Raw genomic sequence first — 27,395 nt, forward strand, 5'->3', positions numbered from 1 at the left:
GTAATAAAAGTCAAATGTCGTCCGTTGCGGAATATCGTGTGTCGGGGTCGCCCAAGGGGGAGCTTTCTCCGCAGCCGAAGACGGGCGGATTAAATTTTCTCCAAAACGTATTCTTTCGCTCGATCTCTGCCAGATGCTCCGGAGGAAGTTTATTACGTCGAGCCGCGCTCAATGCGCATCCCTGGAGGACGCATTACGTGACGGAGACTCGGAACTCATTACTCGACTTCGGAAAGCCACAAACGGGACAAATGAACGAAGCACGATGTCACGTGGTCGTCGTCTTGACAACGTGCCGAGACACTCTCAAGGGTACGCGAAACCACAGCTCGAACGGGATGATTTTTACCTCGTTGGACGCTTTATTAAATTCTCCAATACGTTGGACGGAGGTTCGGATGAACGGGGTTCGAACCGGGTGGCCAAATATGTCCGGCGTGATTCGATTCGTTTTTCTTCCATAGCGCCAATGTTTATTCGAGCAGTACCGAAACATCCGCGGGGAACCCACTGCACGTGGAAGTAGACAACAAAATAGACTACGTCTGGGCACGTTTTAAGCATGCGCTAAAATCGACTCGAAATGATCCTGCGTTCAGGCTGCCAAGTGAGCGCTACATCACGGAACAGCCACCACCATCCGGGCCTGGTGCTCATCCCACGAACCTGTTTCTACTGCTTGCAATCCCGCATCCACTAGAGGTAGTGCAACACAAGTGGATGCCAGCATAAATCCATTTTAACGGTATCGGGAAGGAGAGAATAAAAAAAAAAGGATCTCGCTATAGTTTCCTGAATGCCAGCAGTTTAAAAAAATTAATAAAATTTAGAATTTTGAAACGATCTGCTTAGCCTTTGCCTCCACCTAAATAAATTTCGGCTTCTGGTTACAAAGTAGCGACCCGCCCCCAACCACGTGGAGGCGGGTCGCTACTATTTCTTTTGCATTCTACAATTCTCTTTTGTCTAAGTGTCTCTAAAAACATTTACATCTAAAATCATAATATTCTACACAATTCTACATACACTGTTTCCAAAATAAATAAATGTATATCATAAAACGACATATATGTAAAAACACTAAAATCTTCTCAGTCGAAACACTTCTTTAACAATATAATATAATACAATATAATTCTCTTTAGTTTCAGAAAGATACTACAGCTCCAGGGAAGAGTGGATACTAATACGCTGTCGCAATTTATTTCTTGAAACAACGTACCTTTGACATTCCAGAATAATATGCTCCATCGTTTCTAAACTTTCACATACACAATTACCATTATCCTCAATCCCCAGCTGCCAAAGATTAGCCCTCAATCCATGGCCAGTCATAACCATTGTCTGATACAGGCTTAAACTAGGCCATTTCTTAATTCTTTCTAATGATCTCATATCAGGAATCATCTGGTTTGTAACCCTTCCTTTGTCAAACTATCCCCAACCACTTTGCCTATCTTCATTGTCTCCACTTCAATTCTCTTATTTTCTTTCAGTACATCTTTCTTATTATAAACCATCTCATTACTTCAGAACTTTCACTTCTTTTAGTCCTGTATGATAAATATCTCTCTACTGTCACTAAATCAATCGGCTTCTGTCCTCAATTTGAAGTGTGTCATTGGAGACCGTTCGACAAGCTCAAAGGGCAGACCTTTGTACCGCATAAAGATACCTTCTGATCAGTGAGATCTCAACAACCGCTCCCCAAGCTCGACACGCATAAGTTAGGATTTCAATAAAAATACACTTATACAACATTTCTAGCGATCAACCCTTAATACCCCATTCGGCTCTCTATATTCTCTATTCTCTTTAATTTTCCATAAATCATTTTTACCTTCTCTCTTAAAAGTGTGGAAGGAAGCTTGGTCTTGTGTCCAATATCACTACTAAGTACTTGATTTCAGCGGTAAAGCTCAAAACAAGCTCTCTAGATGTTATGGTGGAAAAACCTATTCTGACTCAAGAACCCTTTGAGCATTAAATATTTAGATTTCGTACTCGGTATCTTTAATTAATATCGCTGTGCCCAATTCTGTACGAAATTCAACGCTCTTTCTACCCTCCGTTCAATTGCTAACCATGTACTAATATAGCAACATCATCTGCGTAGACCACTAAATTGACACCTTCCCATTGTTCATTTAACAACTCATCGAGCAGGAAGTTCCACATAAAAGGTCCTAATATGGATCCCTGTGAAACTCTTCTTCTTGTTTTTCGCTCTACCCTTATCAACTTGTTTTTTACTAAAACTTTTCTGTCTTCAAAGTAGTTACGCATCAGCTTGATTACTGTCACGATGATGACCTGTGTTTAGTGTGGAACCAACTGATGATGTTATCAACAGCAATTTCTAAATGGGAAGCATTCAAGGAATTAATCGTGGAAGCTACTAGGCTCTTCATACCAACTAAGAAATACTGTTCAATGTTTAGGGCTAAATCGATGTCAGGTGAACTAATAAGGCTCGTGGCAGAGAAGAAAAATGCGTGGGATGCATACAAATTATCAGGCGACACAGAAGCCTATGATATATATAAGCTGGTCTGTAATCAAATCACAAAGGTTAGGCAAGTGAAAGAAGATTATGAGAAATCTTTGGCAAAGGATGCTAAGAAAAATAGCGAGGACGTTTTTACTTATATAAACTCTAAAAGGAAGGGGATGGATCTGATTGGTCCACTTGACATCGATGGTTCGACTGTTGATGATCCTGCTCAGATAGTAAACAAACTGAATGAAACTGAAATCTACTTTCACGCATGAGCAAGTGTGTAGGGAAGTAGAAAATGGAAGCTTATCAGACTCTCAGGAGCAAATGATTTTGTAATAACTGAGAGCAAAGTGGAGGAGAAATTGTTGAAGTTAAACATAAAACAGGCACCTGGGGTGGGTGGAATTTATCTAGTTATATTAAAGGAGGCAGCAAAGGAAGTAAGTAAACCCTTAGCCATGATTATGAGAGCATCCTTGGACTCAAGGGAAGTCCTCATGTACTGGAGATGTGCAAACGTATCCCCAGCTCACAAAGGAGGATGAAAGGAGGACACGGGTAATTACAGACCAGTTAGTTTAACTTCTGTTCCGGGTAAAATAATGGAGTCACTGGTTAAAGATGCATTGCAGGATCATCTAGACAAGACTGCATCAATAATTCAGACACAGCATGGGTTTGTTAAGGGGAAGTCTTGTCTGACAAATTTGATAGGATATTATGATGTGGTGACAAAGGAATTGGATGCAAAGAATAATTTCATATAATTGGATTATACTGTTGGGTATGAAAGGCTACTGTACAAATTGGAGCAGTATGGCATTAAGGGCAAGTTGCAATGGATAAAAGGATGGTTGAGTGGGAGAAGACAGGGAGTAGTAATCAATGGATGCTGCTCTTCGTGGAATAACGTTATTAGTGGAGTCCCCCAGGGTTTGGTGTTGGGTCCTCTGTTATTTTGTATATTTATCAATGATATTGATGAAGGTATATCAGACTTAGTGTCGAAGTTTGCAGATGATACAAAGGTTGCCAGGGTTGTTAATGACAGTAATGGCAGTGTGCTACTACAACAGGATCTAGAAAAGTTGGGCAGATGGGCTGAGAAGTGGCAACAGAAGTTTCACCCTGAGAAATGCAAATTACTGTGTATGGGTTGCAGTAACCCCAGAAAAATGTACCAACTGGGTGGTGTTACACTCAGAGTAGTTGAGAATGAAAGAGACCTGGGGGTAAATGTGCAGTCAGATATGAAGTTTTCTGAGCAGCGCAGACAGGCTGTCAGAGTAGGTCATGGGGTCTTGTCAATGATATACAGGAATTTTGCGAGCAGGGATAAGGAGGTGATTATCCCCTTGTATAAGGAAATGGTCGGGGCACACCTTGGTACTGTGTATAGGTCTGGAAGCCTCATTTTAGGTAGGATGTAGAGTTGCTAGAATGAGTACAGAGAAGGGGACAAGACTGGTGAGAGGAACAAAGGGGTGCTCTTACGAGGAAAGGCTTAAGTTCTGCATGCAGCGGCTGGAGACTAGGCACCTGCAAGGTGATCTGATTGAGGTGTATAAGCCTTTGAATTGGTTGAGCAAGCTCACTGCTGATGGTATTTTTGCTCTTGCTCAGATTACAAACCTGAGGTGGGCATAAGTTCAAAATGAGGAAAGACAGTTGTAGAATAGATGTGCGGAAATTTGCCTTTAGCCAGCTGGTGGCTGATTGCTGGAACAAACTTCCATTTGTCGTTGCGGACGTTGATAGCAGAAATAAATTTAAGGAGGAACTGGACCAACTTTGAAAGGGAATGGGTGTGTGAAATGTATATATATATATTTTTTTTTTTGGCTGATGCTACATAAGCTTTCTTGCTTTGCATTAAATGCCACTACTACTACTGTCCCTGGGAACCGAAAGTGTGTGTGTGTGTGTGTGTGTGTGTGTGTGTGTGTGTGTGTGTGTGTGTGTGTGTGTGTGTGTGTGTGTGTGTGTGTATCTGGGGACAGTAAACACAGGGAACCGAAAGTGTGTGTGTGTGTATATATGTATATATATATACATACATACACACACACACACACACGACATATTTACTTCCTTATATATATATATATATATATATATATATATTAAAAATAATAAAACTATAAGTATTGCCTAAAATTCAAATTGTAATAAATTTATTTTTTAATTTTCAGTAAATATTTTAATAATATTTATAGTTAAAGAGGCCTGTGCGCTCTGGATTCATTATTGTGAGTTGTTACGTAGCACAGAGCGAAACGGAAGACAGAATAAATAAATGGCAAGTTTAATATTAAATTGTAAAACACATATTTGTACTGTGTGTATTTAATATATGTTTTACAATTTAATATTAAACTTGTCATTTATTTATTCTGTCTTTCGTTTCGCTCTGTGCTACGTAATAACTCACTTTAATAATATTTGTTTTTTCATCTTTTAAAAACAAAAAGGTATACGCTTGTCACCAACAAAAATCCAGAGGGCATACAGCGTGTACCCTCTGCTACAGCCGTGCCCTGTTTGACACATTATAGAACCAAATATCTGCTGCAAATGTTTTTGGCTCTTAAAGTAGTTCTAAGTATTTAGGTGTAGTTGTTGCGAACCCCAGGGTTTTCCCTATTAGCCACTTTTACACTTGTGGTGAGGTTTGCGCCAAATTCTGTCATGGGCGTGTTTTGTGCCTAAATTTTGTGCTGTGTTCTGGTGTTACAGTACGTTGTGTGACCTGGCGACCTACCAAAAGTCTCATCTTGGTATCAGGATCTGAAAAGAAAGGAAGCTGGTCAGGGACATTCCTGTCTTCTTTGAGAAAGAGTCCAAAGATCATGGACCAAATTTCACCCCATCACACTCCATTAATAGTTTTGGCTCTTAAAATGGGCCATAAACAAACATCAACTTCCTCCACAGTTAAGGATAACTGAAATGGCCAGTATGATACAAATTCACAGGTTCCTCACGCTGATTAGGTTAAACGCCCTTCCACGACTGTCAATATGACAGTCGTGGAAGGGCTCAACGACTGTCAATATGACAGTCGTTGAGAAGATTTAGGCACCATCATTCTGAGACTTGTGCTCTTGGAGAGTCCCTCAGCTTTCCCTCAGAGCGATTCTAACTCTGATATCCCATAGGTTTCCATCTTTCAGATAGGTTTCTGCCTTTTCAACTACTCTCACGTGCCCAGTCTTCGGATGCTGACCTTGAGTTTGCTCGTGATAGGTAATACAGACGCCGCATCCTTCAATTGTATTTCCCTGTCCCCCTTCTCTTCGAAGCTCGTCTTAATCTGATATGAAGATGACTTAACTAACTTTTCAGAATTACGTGTAATGAGCTTACTTCTGTTCAGTGCAAAGATTTATATTACTATATGAAATTATTATTATTGTTAGTTTATTTACACATGGTTCACCCCCTGTACAGCCAGTGGCTAGGGGGGGGGGTGTTGAACAAATATTTTGACATATACAGCATACAATTTTATACAGGAGAGATTCCTAGAAACATAGTAGTCTTTAAATCTTGCAACAAGAAGTTTTTCCAGAATTTTCCCAAGAAAAGGAAGAAGAGAGAGATTGGCCTATAGGAGGAAGGTGAGTCAACGGGTTTAGCCGGACTCTTAATTAGCAGTTTAAGATTGGCAGTCTTCCAACGATCTGGGAAGACACCATAAAGCAAACAAGTATTCATTAAGGTAGCAATGAGACAGGGTTTAGTTTTCCAAGTGCGTTTTACGATAGAGACCTCAAGATTGTCAAGTCCAGGACTTTTGCCACAAGAGAAATTTACATTTTTCATTCATTTATTAATTACACACAATATAGTCTCAACATTATGTACATAAAAGTATATACATGATTTATATACAAGATATATTTACATATAATTATATGCTCTGACAAACATTAAACTCTCGTGTGTGTGTGCAAGTGTGTACTTATTCAGGGTAGCTCCCAGGCATAAGCCCAAATCTACCTTGAGAACTTGGGAATATATAGTCTTTACATTTGTAAGTCTTTACAAAGCAGTCCTTAAAAGGTATGTTAAATTACTTGAGTCTGATTTTACTGTAGCGCTATTCGCACTTGAAATCCCGCACCCACTGGAGGTAGTGCAATACCAGTGAGTGCCAGCAATCCCGCGTCCCGGGTTGCCCATACCAGGGAGCCAGCAGGGAAAAAAAAAATAATAATAATAAAAAAAAAAAATATATATATATATATATATATATAATAAAACAACAATAATACTCAATAGTCTGGATGGCACAACTATAAACTTCAAAAATCACAGTTCAACTGAATATTTCCTTAGCTGCTGTTTCACATGCACTGGAACCTCCAAAACCAATAACGGTACTATCCAGCAATCTCCAACTGTACGCCATGGATAATAGACCCTTTAGACCACCAGACCCGACGCAATGAATCTGATCCAGCACGGCAGAATCCAGAATGGAGTATTCATGATAGCAGCACAAAAGACAACCAACCAGAGCACCAGACCCAACACCATGAATCAGGTCCAGCACCCCAGCCGCCAGCCAGATGTAGAAACAAATAGTGAAACTCCATGAAGACAATTACGACACTAGGTTTGCCTCTGAAGAAAGGCTCTGAGAACAGTTCTTCTTGCAAAAACAGCAGCTGAAAACTCCTGAAATAAATTAAAACAGTCACGATTTGCAATAAGTAAATGCACTGTATCAAATGATAAGTCAGGAATATGCGCCATCAAAATCCGCCTTTGGTCTTCATACTCCCGACATAAAAAAATTACATGCATCCAAGTCTCCTGCTCGCCACATGTACAGAAAGGATCTGTCTCCAACCCTCTCTCATATAATTTGGCCCTAAGTGAGCCGTGTCCTGTTAACAAATAAGAAGTGTACATAGAAGGCGTAAACCAAGATGCCACGGTTTTTGCCAATGCATAGTTCACCTGGGGAATATATTTCCTCGTCACAGCTCCAACATCACCACTTTCCCATCTGGTCTGCCATAAATCCATTAATTTGTTCCATATTCGTTGTTTTTCTTCTTTAATATTATTCTCCAAATCAATTGTAATATCCAAAAACGTTACTGATGTACCCTTTTTCAAATTGTACAAAAACCCTCTGTAGACAATAAATAAATCCAATGGCATGGTACCAGCAATTACCTGTAGGGCGTTTGTAGACGCTGTTCTAGGTACTTTCAATAAAGTTAATAACATAGAGCGCTGAAGCGATAAAAGTTTCGATCGAATCCTAGTTTTAGTTACCACAGAAAACCAAACAACAGCCGCATATGCCACCATCTGGAGAAAAATAGTCTTATAATACAATGACAACACCCTCTTATTCAATCCCCACTCCTTACGAGAAATCCTAGCAATGGAGCCTGTAAAGTGTCTTACTTTTACATTTAGGTGTGAAACGTGTGGGAAAAAGGAAAGTTTGTCATCTATGATTAATCCCAAATACTTAGTTTTAGCAACATAAGGAATTTGAACTCCACCTAAAAGAACTCTTGGAGGTCTGCCGTAATCAAATTGTTTCTTAAAAACCATAAAACAGGTCATACTTGCAGAGATCTTCAATTTGTTCAAATTGGCCCACTCCATTAAATCATCTAAAACTGACTGTATTTTTCTTTCCAATATAAGTCTGGAGCGCCCAGAAACTCCAATCACAAGGTCATCAGCATAAGCTATCTTAGCAAACTCTGTACTCTCCTTAACAAGCCACTGATCTAAAACTGCATTCCAAAAGAGAGGTCCCAAAACCGAACCTTGAGGACAGCCTCTCGAGACACTGGCACTATATGACAGATGACGTGCACGCACAGTAATAAATCTGTCCTGAAAGTATGACCTTGTAGTGTTAAATATGTAACTATTACACTCTGCAAGCACTAGAGATCGAAGGGCACTTTCCCACCATACCGAATCAAATGCTCCTTCGAAGTCTATAAAGACCATAAGAACATATTTCTCAGAAGAATCCTTAATGTACTTTAAAAGAGATGTTATGGCGTCCTCTGTAGAGTGCCCCTTCTTAAATCCATGCTGATCAGCAGAACACAGATGCTTATCCTCTAACATCGCAGAAATTCTGGGAGCAAGTAACCATTCATAAACCTTACCTATGTTCGCCAAGAGAGAAATTGGTCTGTATGCTCTCGGATCAGTCCTGGGCTTACCAGGCTTATGCAATATCTTTAGCAGTGCCATCTTCCACGGTCTTGGAAAAGTACCTTCAGTGAAACATTTATTAAACAAATTTAACATAATTTGAGGAAAGTAATCATAAAACTTAATGATTACTTGATTTTCAATTAAGTCCAAACCTGGAGATTTCTTAACGTTCAATTTAGCTACTGCTGCACCCAACTCCACCAAACTGAAGAGTTCAGCTTCAGCGTCACCTGCTCCTGTAAACTCAGAGTTCATCCGGCGTATCTCCGTTTGTTCAGGTGAATCATCTTGAGGAAGATCCTGAGGAAATAGTCTTCTAACAATCGTTTCCACAGTAGAAAACCAATCCAATGTCTCATCATTATTGTTCAATACAGTGTTGTATATTTCTCCACAAAGCAACTTATTACGAGAAATTTTATACACGAGACCCCAGGGATCTCTGTTACCAACTTCATTAACCAAATTTTGCCAACAAGTTCTCTTGCTCTCAGCAATAGCCTTATGAAAGGCCTTTCTTCTCTCTTTATGGGCATTTTTAAATGATTCCACATCAACACTAGAGAGATGTCTATTTCTTTGGTATACTTTCCTAGCCTGGCATACCTGAGACCTCAGAGAAGACAAAGCAGGAGTCCACCACGGCACAGACAACTTTTTAATCCTTTTTCTCCTCGTGGAGTGCACACAAGCCTGAAAAATATGATACTGTACATAGTTTGCATATTCATAAGCTGTCATATCATTTAAACTCTGTCCAGGTATCTCACATTTATCACTATCGAAAACTGTAGTCAAATAATTTTTAAAATTGTTCCAGTTAACACGGTCCATAGAAAATCTAGACGGATCACTCGTAGCGAAGCTCTTTTCCCTTACTTCGAAACAGAGATCAAATGAAATTGCACGGTGATCACTATTTACTAAGCCAGAATTGACTTCCCAATTCAAAATAGAATCGCACATACGAAGAGATGTCACAGTTACGTCAATATTAGACTCTCCATTTACAGTTGAAAAGGTGAACGGCTTATTTGGAAGGTTTTGAACAACAAGATTATGAGATAATAAGAGGTCTTCAAATTGGTTCCCTCTCACATCAGTATATCCACTGTGCCAAAAATGTGATTTTGCATTAAAATCAGCAGTCACAATGAGATTATGGGATGCATATCTTAAACAAATATTTTCCAAATTATGAAGCGCTATCTGAATATTTTCCGATGGAGGACAATACAGTGACACTAGGCAGAAAGAAGAAACTTGTGAAGACACAATAATGCTTGTCATACACGCCGAGCACAAACCCGTGATTGACGTTACAACAAGGTCTTGATTAAAAATCACAATAGCGGATTTTGGAGGAACATCCACAGCTGCTACAATTCTAGTAGAAGAAGGAAAACCCATAATCTTATGAGCTGCCCCTCCCACTTGTGAGGAATAAAATGGCTCCTGGATACAAACAATGTGTATACAATGCTCCAAGGTAATCACCCTTATTTCATCAGCAACTGCCCGACAGCGCTGACCATTTATTTGCAAAATTTTTAAATCTCTATGTCCTTGCAAAGCTCCAGAGGTAAAATCAGAGGAGTTATTATCCATGATTGATGCGCATGTTTGCTAATTCCACTGCTCTCATGTACTCAGGACACTTAATGTCCCTTACGGAGTGATTACAATCTCTGTTTCTTCTCTTACAATTAATGCATTGTGGAGGATCCTCCTTGTGAGGGCACTCAGCGAAAACATGACCCCCATTAGCACAGTGACCACAAGAGACAGTCTTGTGTGAACATGACTGTGCACCATGTCCAAAACCCAGACATCTAAAACACTTGTTCACCACCGTGAATTTCCGAAACCAGTGGGAACCGAATCCAAGGAAAATTCTTTCATTATGAAACAAGCATTTATATAATCGAGGGCTGAAACCAATGACCCAATTAGTTGCATTAGTTCCAGATCCAGAATTAAATCTGAATGTTACTTCATCTTTTACCTCATCCTGAGTAAATTCATAATCTTTAAAATTTTTATAATATAAATCCTCCAGGATTTCGTCCTTTGTAAACTCCTTGGGCACCCCGTATACAAGCACTGTTGGATCTGACATTTTAGGCCTCTCGATCGATAGACCAACCACCTTTAAAGCTGAAACGTTCCCTATCCTAGTTGCATCTTCTGAGTTTGTGGTTTCTAATAAAACCCCTTTATTCCTCAGGAGACGAATATTTTTAATTTTCATATTCTTATAATCCTTCTTAATTGCGTCTGCCACCGCATTCCTGACATCTTGGCTTGAAGCCAAAGCAGAATTCTCTGTTGGTCTAAGTATCACAATGTTTTTAGGGTCCGAAATACCACGAGGACTAACCGAGGACACGTGCACAACCTTATCTGCAGCTGCAACACCCATTGCGCGCCTCTCAGTAGCCTCTCTAACAATAGTATCACCATTTAAATTCTCAAAAGAGAAATTTACAGAATGTAATTATCGACAACTTTAGAAGAGGAAATTATTCACAGTACCATTTAAAAGTAGATGTCCAACAGTTATTTTATAAGGCCGCCGTAGCCTAGTGGTCAGGCGCGCGGCACCCGCGCGCCTGACCTTACGCACCGTAAGTACACGTGCCTTGAGTAACCGGGGTTCAAGCCCGTGATTGCTGTTTCTTGTATTCTGTCTATCTTGTTAACTGCTCTGACTGTTTGGTCGTCTCGGAGTATAAACAGAAAATTTGTTTATTTATTTTGGTCATTCCTTCCTATTCAAACTTCTTCATACTTCTATAGTTCAAACAAGAGAGGCTCTTTACTCTGTACTGCTTGCCTTCACAGTGTTGCACAGGGTGGTTTATTGCCAATGACTGCGTTGTTCGGAAAGACAGCACAGGTTGGATAGTGTAGAATGCAACGGTAAGTAGGGATTGTCATTACTGCGTCCAGCACGTGGAGTAGCGATAACTCCTCGAAGCCTGGGGGCGTCAATCACACCAGTTAGCATCTGAGACAGAAGAAGAATATTCCTGGATGCAATGTGAACTCTCCAGGGAGTGATTTTTAAGTTGGTTGGTATATAAAACAGCCCTGGGGTCAGATAGTACATTTTAATGTGTGTCCTGCCAATTGCAATGTATGCCTCGCAAATCTGGTCTTCAGCTCCAGATTCACATTATAAGTCCGTCCTTGGGATCGAGTACTGGTTCTTGCGATGGCTAAACAGAGTTGCTGGCCACCCTTTTACTATCTCAAGGGCCATTCTCTACTCAAACCTTAACATCACACCCTGGATGCAGCGGACAATTAACAGGAACATACACACTCTCGCACAAATGCTCACAGGCAGAGTGGATGCTCCAGTCCTGGATAATATTCTAGTCAAACCGCGTGTCACTGCTAGACGTTGCGGGGAAGTAAATAATCCACTGCGTCCAGTCCTGAACAATCTTAGTAGCCTGCAAAGATTCTTCCCATCAAATGCAGCGAAAATATTTAACTCACTACACATAGATGCCGAAAAACTGTGTGAGGATGCAACATACCGGAAAGAGATCTTCCAGGATTCGTACAGACTTACCAAAATATGAATCGGCTGCAAAGTACCAAAGAATTTAGAGTAAAAGAGAAACTTTCTGCTTTCAGAACAATAATAATTTGTTGACTGTAAAAACATACCTTCTGTAACAGTTATGTAAATATGTAATTTATAGATGGAATTATTAGTGAATTGTAAATATATCAGTTGTATAATGTATGTACAGAATCATCAATGTGTAAATACTATATATATTAAACATAAAATGTGTATATAATATTTCGGGACGAGACTACGTGTTCAGTATATGTAACCCACTGCACGTAGTATCTCGTACCCTGATATGTACTTAGCACCCTCCTGGCACTTTGCCGTCCCGGGGTGGTTTCCTTATGGAAATAAACGGATAATAATAATAATAATAATAATAATAGTGAACGCGTTGCCCGTGACTCTGTTCATCCATCGCATTACCCACTACTCGACTGCCAGGAATCTGTTTATGTACGAGGTCGGTGCAGAAGACCAGATTGGTGATGCATACACGTGATCACAATAGGCACCGCTGGACGTATCCTCCGACTACATCGATGTGGAGTAACCCCGTCAGCTCTTGTCGAATTGCCCGAAAAAGTCTTAGTTTTCATGGTGGAAAAATGGTTTTGAAAAGTGAGGCCGGCCCTCGTCCCAAGTGAAGCCGAGGTCGGTGTGAGACTTCACTTTCGTTATCTGCACTCCGTTGTGATGTCATTTTTGATTCTCTTTTTTGTAAATGTGATTTGGGCTGATTTAGATATGTTTAGCTCCAGACTTATCTGCAGTAGATAGGTTACAAGGCTGTTGATCAGGGTGGAGACCTACTGATTTATCAGGTGGGTTTGTTCAGGGTCATTTGATTTTATATATAATTTGAGGTCATCTGCATGTGATGAGAAATCAGTGTACCATGCGAGGGAGGGTTCAAGGGCAGCGGCGAACCATAAACCGGACAGGACACCTCCCTGCGGTACTCCCCGCGTTATAATACGCTCCTGTTTGAAGGAATTATGGCTGATGATGAGTTGTCTTGGCGTAAGGATGAGGTTGATGGCTTTTAGCAGGCTTCCAATAATGCCAAAGTACTTTTCCAGGATGTTGATGAGAGAGATTATTGAGAGCTTATCATAAGCAGATGAAATATCCAGGAAGATGACGTCCCGCTGAGATTTACTGTTGAGAGCAGTTTGAATTTTAAACAGGGTGTCTAGTAAGTTTGTATATGTAGATCTTTTGGGGATCACGGTATGCAGATGTTTGGGTCTATGAGAGAAGCATTGGTCGATCAGTGCTGATAAGATAGTTCTCTCAAACACTTTTAACAAAGAGCAGCCCACTGAGATCGGTCTGAAGTCCTTAGGCTCTTTAGGGTTTCTTCTTTTGGGTATGGGTTGTACCCTGTAGTTATTCCGTATTGTCGGGATTGATCCGGAATTTAATATCTGATTAAAGATTGACAGAAGGGGCTCCACAATGAAGGCACTGCACACTTTAACCATGGATAGAGGAAAACCATCAGGACCAATTGTAGATTTATTAGGAAGTCTATTGATGGTATTTATAAGGTGTTGCTTTGTTAGAGATATAGTTGAAAGCGGCTGTCTGGAGTGTATGAGGAAATCGCCCAGTTTTGGGGTTTTTGTGTCTGATGGCACTGGATATACTAGATGAATACAATATGGATAAGAAAGTTTCAAGTGTCCCGTCACGGCCAAAGGCTAGGGGCTCCCATCATAGTTAAATATAATTGTGTACACCACGAATAAAAAGTAAAAATTAAAATAATGTAACGTGTTATCTTACACGCAGTATATTTACAAAAGGATACATCATATTATTATGTGACATGTATGGAACCTGTTTCCCCTCAATCAAAATTTTAGGGCGCTGTCGCATAATCAGATTGACCCCTGAAAACCGACATTTGTGTCTTCTTTGGCGAAATTTTTACTTAGACGTTGACCAGGAAATAAGATCTTTTGTTTCAGTTCTTTTCGTGACCTCTTCGAGGTGCATGCAATCAAATCATCTGATACGCGATCTTATGTTCGGGCAGTACCCAAACATCCGGAGGGACCCCGCTGCACGTAAAAGTAGATCACAATAGAGTACGCACCTTCTAAGCACGCGCTGAAATCACTGGAAATGATCGTGCGTGCACGCTGCCAAGTGACCCGAAATCAGTAGGGAAAATCAACCTTTCCCATGTGTCCCCTCTGCCTGTAAATTGTGCCGGGGGCGGCCGATTAATGGCCGTGGCAGTTGCCGTTTCATGCACGTGCATATACACGCGACGAATCGACGAATCGAACTAATTACGCGCCATCTACGACTGTTTCGCGCTAATGGAAAACGTAAAAATTAATTAATTGTCCAAATTGGGAACATTTGGAAGGTGATCTGGAAGAGAGAGAGAGATTATTCAGGATTTCGAAACGGACTCATTCTCCCGCTAATACAATTAAAGCGTTTCAATGATGGAGGAAGAAAGTTGGCCGCTGCACCGATGGGCATTTGTTGATGGGATTCGGATGCATTCGAAGGCGCGGTGTTTCAGATGGCAGGACGAGTCTGCCGATTCTTCTCAATGACTTTTTGTTCTCTGAACTGTGCGCTTTCGAAATCGGTGTCTGTTTGTAGGGGGCGAAAGGGGGGGAGGGAATGCGGTACATTCGGGACGAATGTGGTCGCTATTGTGTCACGAGCCAGACAGCACTGAGTGACTTCCTTCGCAGGGGTTTCGGCACCCTACTGCGAACAAACTTCGTGACAATGGCGGCGACAATCGATTAGGACGGGGGTGGGTGGGGGGAGGATAAAGCGGAGAAAAAGAAGCGCGCTAAGAAGAAGGAGAGGCGGCTTAGTGCGCGATGTAATTAGATTGGTGTGATTGCCGCAGATAATGTGTCCGTAATGGAGGCGATCAATGGCGTCAATTTAGCAAAATTAGATGAAGCGACAAGGGACGGCGCTGTGGGGATGTTAATGAGGACGATAAGAATCTCGATCCTGGCTATGGAGATGTTCCGCTAATTGGCGCTTTTTTAGGAAGGTCGCTCGCGCGTGCCCTTTTCACTTTGTGTGACCGAGGCGGAACAATAAAGACACATCGGGGTTGCGCTCTTCGTCAATACCATTGCGAGGGGGGGGGGGTGAAGGCACCATTATGTTTTGTTATTTTTATTTATTTATTTAACATCACGCATTACAGTTTTGCCCTCGTGTGCGAGAAATACAGTACAACAAAATCAAAAATATGCAAATACAGCGGTTAAGAAGTGAAGATAAAATCCTCAATGATGAAAACCGAAGTTAAAATCAAAATTGTTTTAAAAAGTACTTCTTTTTCCAATTATAAAACACGAGTAATTGCAGCTGTTTACAATATTTATAAATCGATATAAAAGAAACGAGATTATTGCCATTGTGACGCTAAAGAATGGAGTGGGGATGGATTGAATGAAATAAAAGGATCGATACTTGTGAAGAAATAAATAATTGTTTCTAGAATTAAAAACAGGAGAATAGAAGATGTATTGCAACAGGCAGTTGTTCATACATTTTCCGTTAACGATTTTATGTATTACTTTTAACCCTAGTTGCGGTCTTCATTTCTGGATGGACTTGGCATGCGATGGCCTTAGTTGCCCGTGCCAAAGAATGGAATGGGGATCGATTGCGCCATAAATTATTCACTCACTCTTTTCTGGAGGTTCTTCTAAGTGATATTCTGCTGAAATACTGCTCGTAACCGGCTCTCTGATGATTACCAAGTTTATCCTTTTCTAATTAAGTATTTTAATCTGGATTTTTTTTTTTTTTCTAATTTATTATTTGGGCACACGTGGTCTCGGGTCCTGTTTTGAACAGAAAACCCAACAAACACCATAACTCAGTACAATGTCTGCGGATTTACCAGAGCGAATCATTCGATGTGCTCGAAAACTCCACGGGTGGCTAAGATCGCATCCGAGTCTCATCCATGTGTAGAGTTACCGCTTTTCTGGATTAAAGCACTCCTTGTAAGGGCCTTTACCTGGAGCTAGCAGACTGTGGCCCTTCACTCGAATTGCGGTGATGTTTCTGGACTTTTTTGTATTGTAATGCATTCCGTCATGCAGCACCCACCTTACTCGCCCGATTTGAAATAAAACGAATTTGGCTATCCTCAAATTAAAACGGGACACGAAAGGAAAATGATGTGAGTCGAATTCAAGAAATCCCATCGAACACGACAGACCTTCTTTCCCCTCCCACAAAAAGCATTCGTGGAAATGGCTTCCAGAAATGATTTGGTCACGATGGAACAGCTCTTCCACTCAGAAGACCGCTTGCAGAAGGGGGACTGCTTTGAAGAATGACAAATGTAAACATCGATCATCGACAGCCTGGGGTTGAATAAAAATTTAGTCATAAAAAATTAGACATTACTCATTAAAAATCCTGCCACAACAGCAGATAAAAAAAGTTCTAGAAGCAATCCTCTCGCCACTGATATTTTAGAATAGTTTTACCGCTTTTTACTTTCCTTCGTTTCAAGCGTCTTGTAATTGAAATCCCCCCCCGAGCGAAACTTCTTCAGTGCGTTTTGCGTGGAGTAAGACGGACGGTTGAGGGGCATGGGGATGGGGGAAAGCAGTTTTAAACGCCAGTGATTTCTGGTGTCGTTAATGAACGCATCGTTTAGTGCGACATTCTGTTTGCCTTTCGGAATCTTTTCGAGTAGTTTCGCTGATTCGTCAAAAACGGCAACGTACCTGAGGGCTGCTACGACAATCTCGGAAATGAAATGAGGAGTAATCCCTCGGCGCGCGTGCCTACAACAATAACGCTGGCCCGGAGAGAGCAGATCCTCGATCAATTCACGAGCGAGTTCGTCGCGGGATGGAGATTGTTTTTCCCGACTATTTCTCAATACCCGTGGTGTCATCCGTCTGACACCGAGGAGACCCAGTCGTAGTTCCCAGTCAATACAGCCCCACGTGACTTGGTTGACAACCGGCCCCGGAGCTGACGACTAATTTGCATTTCTGAGCGCGGATTTCCGAGTTGCCTTGGTGACGTTTGGATGCGCGAGGTGATCTTTTGGCTAGTTGTGCCGACACGTTTGCTCTACGGCAATGCATCAGATTTCTTTCTCGGCGTATAACAAGCTCGCGATGGACTCTCCCGGGCGACTGGGTTGATGCGTACGAGTGACGGAAGTAGTTCGAGGTAAAGCGCGTGTACGTCTGTTTCTATGGCAACCGAGAGTTTCGCCCGGATTAAAAGGCGAAATTACTTCCTCCGTTTTGCGAGCAGTTTCTGAAAAGGGTTCGTTAATTAATTCTAGCGGCGCGTGCTCGCGAGGTGACCGCGACTGCGTCTTTTATGGATCTTTCTTTTCGCACGTGCTCTGCACCGGAGGGTTTTTCTCGGTCTAGCGGTTTTTAAGAGGTCACGGGCAATCGGACGGAAGAGCCTATCTATTCCGCGGCGTATCGCCATTCTGACCCAGGGGTTGTCATGACAACGGGCTGGTCAAAGAGAGAAAATAAAATAAAAAGCCGGCGCCTGCACGCTTCCCCCCCCCCACACTAGAATTTCTACCATTTTTACGAGGGGCAGTAATTTTTCACTGCCGTTTCTGTTGATGCGTTCGCTGTTCTCGCGCTTAGCACCTCGGGGATTCTGTTCGCTGTCTTATCACGCGCGTCTAGTAATCCCTGCTTCCGTCCGGAGCGAAACAAAATCCGTCTATAAATATCGTGTGGAAACAGAGTGGGGGACGTTGACGGTGCCTCATCCTGCCAAAACATTCTTCGAAAGGAAGTGGAGAATTGAAGATTTGGGGGGGGGGGAGGAGAATCCACTAAAATTAGAGCTTTAACTGCCGCGGTTCTAGGAGTGTTTGTTCCCTGCTACGCACGAGTACGACAGGTATCGTTCAGTGACCTCCTTCGGGGAAATTTCTGTTTCAGTGAATACGCATCAGATTCGATCTGCTTACGATGCTCATTCTTTCCACCAGGGGACTCCACTGTCTCAGTCAGTGCGTGGAGAGAATGGTAACGACATTATTTTCTTTTCACAGGACCGTGTGCGTTGAGGGGTTCAGCCACATTCGTCTTTTCTAGCGGGCTCAGTTGTGAGGGGATGAGCGCAAATCCTTGACTCTGTCCCAATTCTGTGGTCCGCATTGAAATACGAGATTGAGGGAAATGCTTCGTGGAGGCCCACAGAAAACGTTCTTCGCAGCTGGAATGAATGCGTTGTAGCATCGGTGGCAAAGGTGTATTGACCCCAAAGAGGATTATGTGGAAAAGTAACACGTTACCAATAAATCCTTCCTACTCGGGCCGCGGAATTTTCAAATTTCCCTCTTACAATATTGATCAATGCCATTTCTAATGTCTTTCTCATTCATTAAATAACATTTGTCTGTATAGATTTTGATGTTTCCATCTTTTTTCTGGGTGTAAACCGTTTTTCCCACCCTCACAGCTTTTTTATGAACCAGTGAGGTGTTTCTTCCACATTTAGTTGTTTTCTGGTTGTGATACATTCAGTTGTTTCCTGACTGCAACGCAGATACCACTTTCCGATTCTGCTTCTATCGTGATTTTCATATTCTGTCTTTTACAAGTCACGACAATATATTCATGTGCGAGTGGGACAGTCCAGCAAGAAGTTAAGGAGAGTGTGGCCACCCCACCACGACAATCTCTGGAATTTGTTCCAAGTACGTTTTGGCTAAATTCCTATTGCTTACGTGCAAAAACATTAAAGCGGTAATTTTTGTTGGTCCGCAAACTACTACAGGAATCTATATCTCAAGAGTCCATGAACCAAACAGACAGAGACGCTTGGACTGGCTTCAAAAATGTGGTACGCAATTTTTGGCCAACAGCAAACAGCCAGGTTAGACAATCGTGAATGTCATGCTGGAGTAGCTGAGCAAAATTAGTGTCCAATATGAGTGTTAAGATACACTTCTTCAGCTCTCATCTCAATTATTTCTCAGAAAATTTAGGCAGTTTAAGTGAAGAGCCGAGGGAAAATATTCCTTTGAGATATAAGAAACTGAAGAAAGGTACCAAACGGAATGGAGTATAAGTGTGATGGCTGACAACTGCTGTATTCTAAGAAGAAGAACATCCACCGAAATTAGTTGACTGAGCAAGTCCAAAAAAAGCACAAGAAATCCAGGTTGCAGCCATCTGTGTATGGCAGGAGGACGTAGCCTTTGATATTTCTGTTTTTACGCAATTTTATACAAAAATAACCTCTCTGTAAAATATGTAAAGGTACAAAATAAACCATAAGCACCGCCACCAATATTTATTTGTAAAAAAATTGAGGGGGTTGAGAGAGAGAGAGCGAATTTTGATTAACTTTCGAAATTTCCATTAAAATGTAGCTCAGATTACTTATCAACACTTGATAAATATCAGAGAACTTTTAAAATGCAGGCCCACGCAATATCCGTTAATAATTTCAATTCTTCTTTGTAATTTTGATGTTTGCTTCCCAAGGTAAAGTTTCTTCAAGCAAAGCATTTAAAGAAACATCTTCAAACTTTTCAAATATATCAGCGGTAAACTGGATATCTGCGCTTCTCTCCTCACGCAGATATCCAGTTTATCTTTGAATTTCTTTAAATTATCAGCCTCAGCTACTTGCGAAAGTAACTTGTTCCAGTAATAAACAACTCGCTGGCTAAAAGAGTTGTTCATTACTGGAACCAGGTAGTTCAGCTAGAGAATATGACGGGTTGTCCATCCATCCACAGATGGCGGTGCTGAATCTCTAGATTATCGGTATAGCACATGACATTGGGCCTGTTCTCGATAAAAGGTACATTGATGGCTGTGAATAAAATTCCAAAGCATTTTCCCCTCCCCCTTGTGGTACCCCTGCAGTAATGGTTCTTAAGATCGTGCACTCGTTAACCTGGAGGATTGTGGTTCTGTTGCTCAGAAGGGCACTAATGAACCACAGCACATCTCAATGGCCGAACGGGCTAGCCGGGTTGGTAAAGTGCCTGCCTGGCAACCCAAAGGTCGCGGGTTCGAATCCCGCCTCGGGCTTGGATCAAAGTACTGCAAAAACCTTGGGAGGTGCATCATGGCCACAGAAGCCGATGCGCCAACAACTACCAAAAAAAAAAAAAAAAAAAAAAAAAACATCTCCATGGATTTCAAAATATTGTTCAAATAGGGTGAAGGGTGTCTGGATGATGATGGTGTGGAAGGCCGTTTATGGTCAAGATGGCTGATGGGCATCTCAGCGTTATCCTCTAAATTTCGACGGATTGTAGATATAGTGGCAGCTGGGTTGATAATGGTAGATCTGCCAGAGGCTGCAGAATGCATCTGTGGAGGTAGGTGCGGAAGAATTTGGCGAGTTAAGATGGGAAGCGAGACTTTCTCCAAAAGCTTTAAGAGACTTGAAGAACAGGATATTGGTCGGTTTTGAGATGATTTTATCGCCATAAAGAGATTCCACAGAGGGGTAAAGGGGTACTAGGAGAGGTTTTTATTAAATATTCTGGTTAATTTGTCGGCAGAATATGGGCTATCTGTAAATTTGCACATAGCGTAAATTGGGGAAGCTTATCGTACCCCATTGTAGCAGTTGGGGACAGGCCATTGATTGCAGTGATTAGCTGCTGCTTGGATACCCTCACTGTGGTTAGTGAGCCCATCAGGCGAACGTTCTCATGAAGTTGTAGCTGATTGGGGCCACTGACTAGTGGAAAATTAGCTATGTAGTTCATGTACTGGTTGTGGTCAATGCTTAGGGTTGCTGCTGGTGCCCGAGACTTATTGAGGGTTGCTTCTAGATGTTCCTTGATGGTAACAGATTTCTACCGATTGAAGATGGCACTAGAGCGCGAGAAGGCAATTGTATCTTCTGTGCTACCAGACTGTTTCAACTTAGTGTCTTAGTGTAAATAAGCTGTTTGGTATTGAAACTACTGTTCAATGATATGGTCCACCAGGATTTAGAATGCGCAGTGATGGTGATTTTCTTGTAGGTAGCGTAGTTGGTATTTGATTTCCTCACATATTTCCAGGTTTTAAAGTAGATGAGTCCATGTAATCGTATGGGTACACAGTTTTTTAATAACTAAATCTAATTTATCTTCTGGAGGATATTTTTAAATCGACGTTTTTTTTTACAATTACTGGTGTGCTCATCTAACTTTCCATGTATAAATATAAATGAATTTAAATTCATATTTAAATAGTATAATTAATTATAATTTTTCTCACATTTTTTTCAAGATTCCTACCTATTTTACTATTTCCTGTTTTTCATTTTATGTAAATTTAATATTTAAACTTTCAAACCATCATTGCATTGTATTTGCCGATGAGAAAGAAGTTTTTGCAAATTCTTTTTATTCTCTGACATCCATCATCCACCGAATAATTTTTAAATTTGTATCCATTTGATTCAAATGGAAACAAAAATAATTTGAAATTATTTTTCAAGAAATTATTCGAAATTATTTTTCAGTTCATTAATTAAAAACAATTTTCATAAAAATTTTCGTAATAAATGGAGTTAATAAAAAGACTGAAAGCAAAGTGGTTAATTACGAGGCTTAGAAGAGACCAAAAAGTATATGGGAGAAGGGTAATAAATATCGTTACATGTTCTGTAAAGTCATAATCCTAGTAATTAATGGATAAAAAGAAATAATTTCGCTTCAGTTAATCACGAAAAAAAAAATTCAATTAATAAAAATAGTGGAATATTTCTCATTTTCTGTGATTAACTGAAGAGGAAAGTAGATGCGAACGCGCCTAAAAATGAACGTAATATCTTAAAAGGATTGGACGAAATGTGGAATTTATTTTAGCGAACAAATTATGGAAATTAAATATATTAATTTCAGTGGAACATACGGTTCTTTCACTTGGAAATTCTTGATTATGCTGGGCATGCACAAATTTGCACATAATTTAAAATTAATGATTGGTTGCTTATTTTTGTCAACGAACATTTTTATAGAAATGTTGAGGGTGTTTTGGGACGGGAGGGTTTTTCGAACTTTGTGGTTTTTTGTCATTTGAGCTTCTTTTATGCAGTAGATGCTAGTATAGAGTCTGTATGGTGTGAGACAGTTGGAAACAAAGGTACAATGCGAGTAGGCGTAATCTACAGACCAGGTGATTGTGAAGACTATGACAAAAGCCTCTACATGCAAATGGAATGGGCAAGTAAGCGTCAATGCCTTATTATGGGTGATTTCAATTTGCCTCTAATTGATTGGAGTAAATGGGAAGGAAACTCGACATGGGGAACAAAATTTTTAAATCAACTAGATGACTGTTATTTGTATCAACATGTCAGGGAAAGTACTAGAGAAAAGAATATCCTAAACCTCATCATCACACATGAATCAGATGACATAACAGGGCTGACAGTAGAGGAACCAGTAGCAGGAAGTGATCACAGAGTTCTACGGTGAATGATAAAGAGAGAGAGAGAGAGAGAGAGAGAGAGAGAGAGAGAGAGACAGGTAGCTGACGTAAAAGGCAAAGGAATGGGTTTTAATTTCAGAAAAGGAAATTACGATGCCTTTAGGTACTACATGGCCTCTATTAACTGGGTAGATATCGCGCAGAGAATGAATACAATAGAACTGTGGTACGCTTTTAAAACATTAATCACAGATGCCTTGAATGCGTATATACCATTAAAAAAATACTCCACGAGAAGGGTTCCAAGTGGGATGAATAGTGAAGTTGCCACATTACTTGAGCAGAAAAAGGTGGCATGGAAAAGTTACAGAGCAATAAAAAGTACTGAAGCCTATAACAACTACAAGGTGATGTGTAATAGAGCCACAGAAAAGGTTCGACAGGCAAAGGCAGTTTATGAGAAATCACTAGAAAACAGAGCAAAGAGGGGGGATAAAGAATTCTTCACATATATAAATGCCAAGAAGAGCAGGACAAACCAGATCGGACCTTTACGTAAGGGAAAGGGGATAGTATTAAATACACCAGCTGCCGTTGCAGATGAACTCAACAGTTATTTTGCATCGATATTTACAAATGAAAAGCCTTTTGTGGCAATGGGAAATTGTGGGAGCGAAGTTAAAAAATATGTAATTAATGATATTGAAATTTCGCAAGATTATTTAATGAAAAAACTTTCAAGCCTACAGACTAGTAAGGCTCCTGGAGTTGATGGAATATACCCTATAATCTTGAGAGAGGCGGCAAGCGAGTGCATTGAACCACTGAGGCTGGTTATGCGAGCATCACTAGACTCTGGGGAGATTCCCTTGGATTGGAAAAGTGCAAATGTATCTCCCATACATAAGGGTGGCTCTAAAAGTGAAGTGGGAAATTATCGACCTGTCAGTCTGACTTCAGTAGTAGGGAAAATCATGGAGGCATTGATCAAGGGTGGAATTCAGGATCATTTGGATAGAATTGAAATTCTCAAGGATACTCAGCATGGTTTTGTAAAGGGAAAATCATGTTTAACAAATCTGGTTCGCTATTTCGAAAGGGTCACTCACGAGCTGGATTTAGGGAATAATTTCGACATTGTTTATTTAGATTTCAGCAAAGCGTTTGACTCAGTCCCACATGAGCGGTTGCTTTATAAGCTGGAACAGGTTGGAATCACTGGGAAAATCCTTAGATGGATAGAAGGATGGCTTCAGGGCAGGAGGCAGAGGGTTGTGATAAATGGCTATTCCTCAGATTGGGTTGATGTAAGAAGTGGGGTTTCCCAAGGATCAGTATTAGGACCACTGTTGTTTTTAATTTTCATAAACGACATTGATGAAGGGATAGAGGGCGTGATGTCTAAATTTGCAGATGATGTTAAAATTGGTAGAGTAATTAATGATCACTGTCAAGCTGAGCTTCTTCAGAGAGACCTAGATAGACTTCAAGAATGGTCAGAAAAATGGCAGCTGTGCTTTAATCCAACAAAGTGTAAGGTATTACACCTGGGAAACAGTAATCCCAAAATAACTTATTCACTTGGTGGAGTTCAACTAAACCCAGTACTGGAGGAAAGGGACTTGGGTGTTACGATACGGTCAGACATGAAATTCTCTGAGCATTGTAAACAGGTTGCAAGGAAGGCCCATGGTGTCCTATCGATGATCTATCGAACTTTTGCAAGTAGAGATAGGGACGTGATAATCCCATTATATAAGGCCTATGTTAGACCACACTTGGAATACTGTGTTCAAGTATGGAGACCGCACCTAAAGAAAGACATCGAGCTTCTTGAAAGGGTGCAAAGAAGGGTAACTCGCCTGGTGAGATCGGCAAAAGGGCGTCCTTATGAAGAAAGACTTCGAATATGTGGGTTGCAGAGTTTGGAAACTAGACACCTTAGAGGAGATTTGATTGAGGTGTTTAAGGCTCTGAGAGGCATCAGTAAAATGAATGAGGACAAAATTTTCAAGATTATAAATGATGCTAGAACTAGGGGACATAAATTCAAGTTACGCGGGGAAATGTTTAGATTGGACTGCAGGAAGTTTTATTTTAGCCAGCGAGTTATAAATTACTGGAATAAGTTGCCTTCATGGGTGGTAGAGGCCGACAGTTTGGGGAAATTCAAAGGTCATCTGGATAGTACTTTCGGGTAAGGGAAGCGCATAGGATGATAGGATTAATTTCCTTTTTATTTAATTTTTAATTTCATTTTATTATTTTTATTTATTTATTAATTATTATTATTTATTTATTTAATTTTTGTTTTTATCATTGTTTTGTTCGGATTTTTTTTTTTTTTTTGGCTGGTGCAGCATAAGCCATAGGCTTTCTTGCACCATACGGCCGTTACTAATACTAATACTAATACTAGATCATGTGTATTTTATGCTGGAGTTGTCTTTCTACCAAATGAAAAAGTCAGGCAACTACTCCTGAGACCGGGTAAGTTGGCCACGGTATGGGATGAAAACAAACAACAACATAACATCGTTACCGTCAATACGGGATTCGAATCTGTTCCTTTTCCACGGTGTTATAGCGACCACAGGTCTTGAGCTAGCTGCGAGCTCTAAGGAAATATTGCACCTTGCTCTTTATCGGTTTAAGTGTGCCTTTGTAGACCGTGAGATGAACTCCCATTTGTAACCGAAAGCTCAAAAGTCGACGAGTGGAAAAGGGGTCGACAGTCATTGAGGTCACTGCTGATGGTACTGATCCCACAGACGCGATTATCTGTACAGTGCGTGCCTTTATGATGACGTGCAGAGTTCTTGCGCGAGCTACTACACACTGCATCGAATGCATTAACAGATTTCCTGATACAGAGAGGAGGAAGAGGAGGGGGTTGTGTCGAAATGCTACTAAAGCGAGTCGTTTTGCGTGGTGGCTTCGCCAAGGAGATTGGCATCGAGAGCTTCTTTCTCTCAACACCAGAGGGCATGACTCTGTCAATTTTTAACAATATTATGGTAATCGCCTCGAGGGGTTAACCGAAGCAGGCAGAGAGGAAAAAGGGGAGGAAAGAACACCGAGGATCGCAGAGAAGCTTCCGTAACTGTTTCGTCAGGGATTCGACGGCGGGTTTGAATTATTGATTCGCGGAGTGCTTCGGAGGTTGGTCGCTGTCGTTCGATTTATTTGCTGTTACAACCTCGTGCTTTGTGTGCGATGCCTCCAACCATTACGGCAGCAACGGAATCTTTAAGTGGAAAGGGCCCCGAGTTAGGATGCAGTTGGTGTGTGTGTGTGTGAGAGAGAGAGAGAGAGAGAGAGAGAGAGAGAGAGAGAGAGAGATGGACAAGTGAGTCAGACCTTCCCTAGCGTGACAACAGGCAGTGTTAGCATCTCGCCATCCGCCCCTTTAAATGAAGCATTCATGCGTGGCTCAATTGAAGGGATTTTCTAACTCATCTGGGATTGGCTTCTTCACAACGAGCCCTTTTCGTTTCCACATTTAAAGGCGTAATGAAAAGCACGCAGCGTCGCAGACCCACCCTACAAGTGCAGAAAACTTTTTTTTTTTTTTTCTGAGAGGAAAGAAAGATCCGGAAATCTTAAAATTGCTCTCAAATCCGGAAAATCGCCTTTAAATTTGTACTTCGGAAGGGCGTTTTTGTAGGGGGAGGGAGGTAATTAATTACAACGGGAACGAATGGAGCAGCTGTCAAAGAGAAAAGAAAAATAAGCGTCGATCAATAGCTATAAAATGGCAATTTGGATGCTTCACCAATAATTTTTTACTTTGTCCCGAAATCACTTTGTTCCCATGGAAACCGCGAGATGGTTTCTCGAATTCCTGTCGGTTCTTGTCCTTTTTAATGTATTAGCCACATCGGTCTGGAGGAGCGGTTACTTTTTTCATTTATTTTGAGGACGAAAACCAGCGCCAACTAGCGTGATTTTAAATGAGTACGAATTGTTGACTTTGTGAGGTGATGGGACAACGGCTTGTCACACTTCTTACCCCTCGTTCTTTGCTTCATCTGAGGTGGTTATCTGTGTCCACGCTGCAACATTATTCAATCACCGTATCGATTTCTCCACTCTCCCCATCTCTCGATTTTTGATTCTCATCGTATTTGCAAGCCTAATGAATCCCTCCTTCTTGGTGTCTGATTGCAGACCACATCTTGTAAGCCCTTCGTCATAGAAATAATGCTCAGCGCTCCTCACCAACCTAATCACACTTCTTTGCAGCTTCCCTAGAAGTTGTGTAGATGCGGCCTGAATTCCGTGTTCCAAGTGTGGTGCAAATATCCGCACACAGACTGATAATGACTTCCTTCTTTTTACTTGCATGATTTCAATAAATCTTGGATAAAACACCGTGTGTCCTTCTTCCTGCTTGCTTGCAGTGCATGTTGAGCTTCACGTCTTTCTGTATCACAATGTCGAAGTCTTTCTCATCCTGAACATCCTTTGATTCTTCTCCCGGTAATAAACTGCTCCTGGATTTCTGCTCTGAGCTTCACCTTCCATCTTTTAGCCCGTACTCGTGGTCGGTCCAAAACCATTAGAAGCGAAATTGCTTACTTCTGATCGTCGACCGCCCTCCCAACCTAAAGAATCCAAACTAACTTAAAGGATTCAAAATTAAAAAACAATAAATAAAAGTTTGGTTTCTTTAATTATGCGTACTGAGATGTAA

This window comes from Mastigoproctus giganteus, chromosome 5 (assembly GCF_048544385.1).
Source record: "Mastigoproctus giganteus isolate SK-2022 chromosome 5, ASM4854438v1, whole genome shotgun sequence".
Classification (NCBI taxonomy): Eukaryota; Metazoa; Arthropoda; class Arachnida; order Uropygi; family Thelyphonidae; genus Mastigoproctus; species Mastigoproctus giganteus.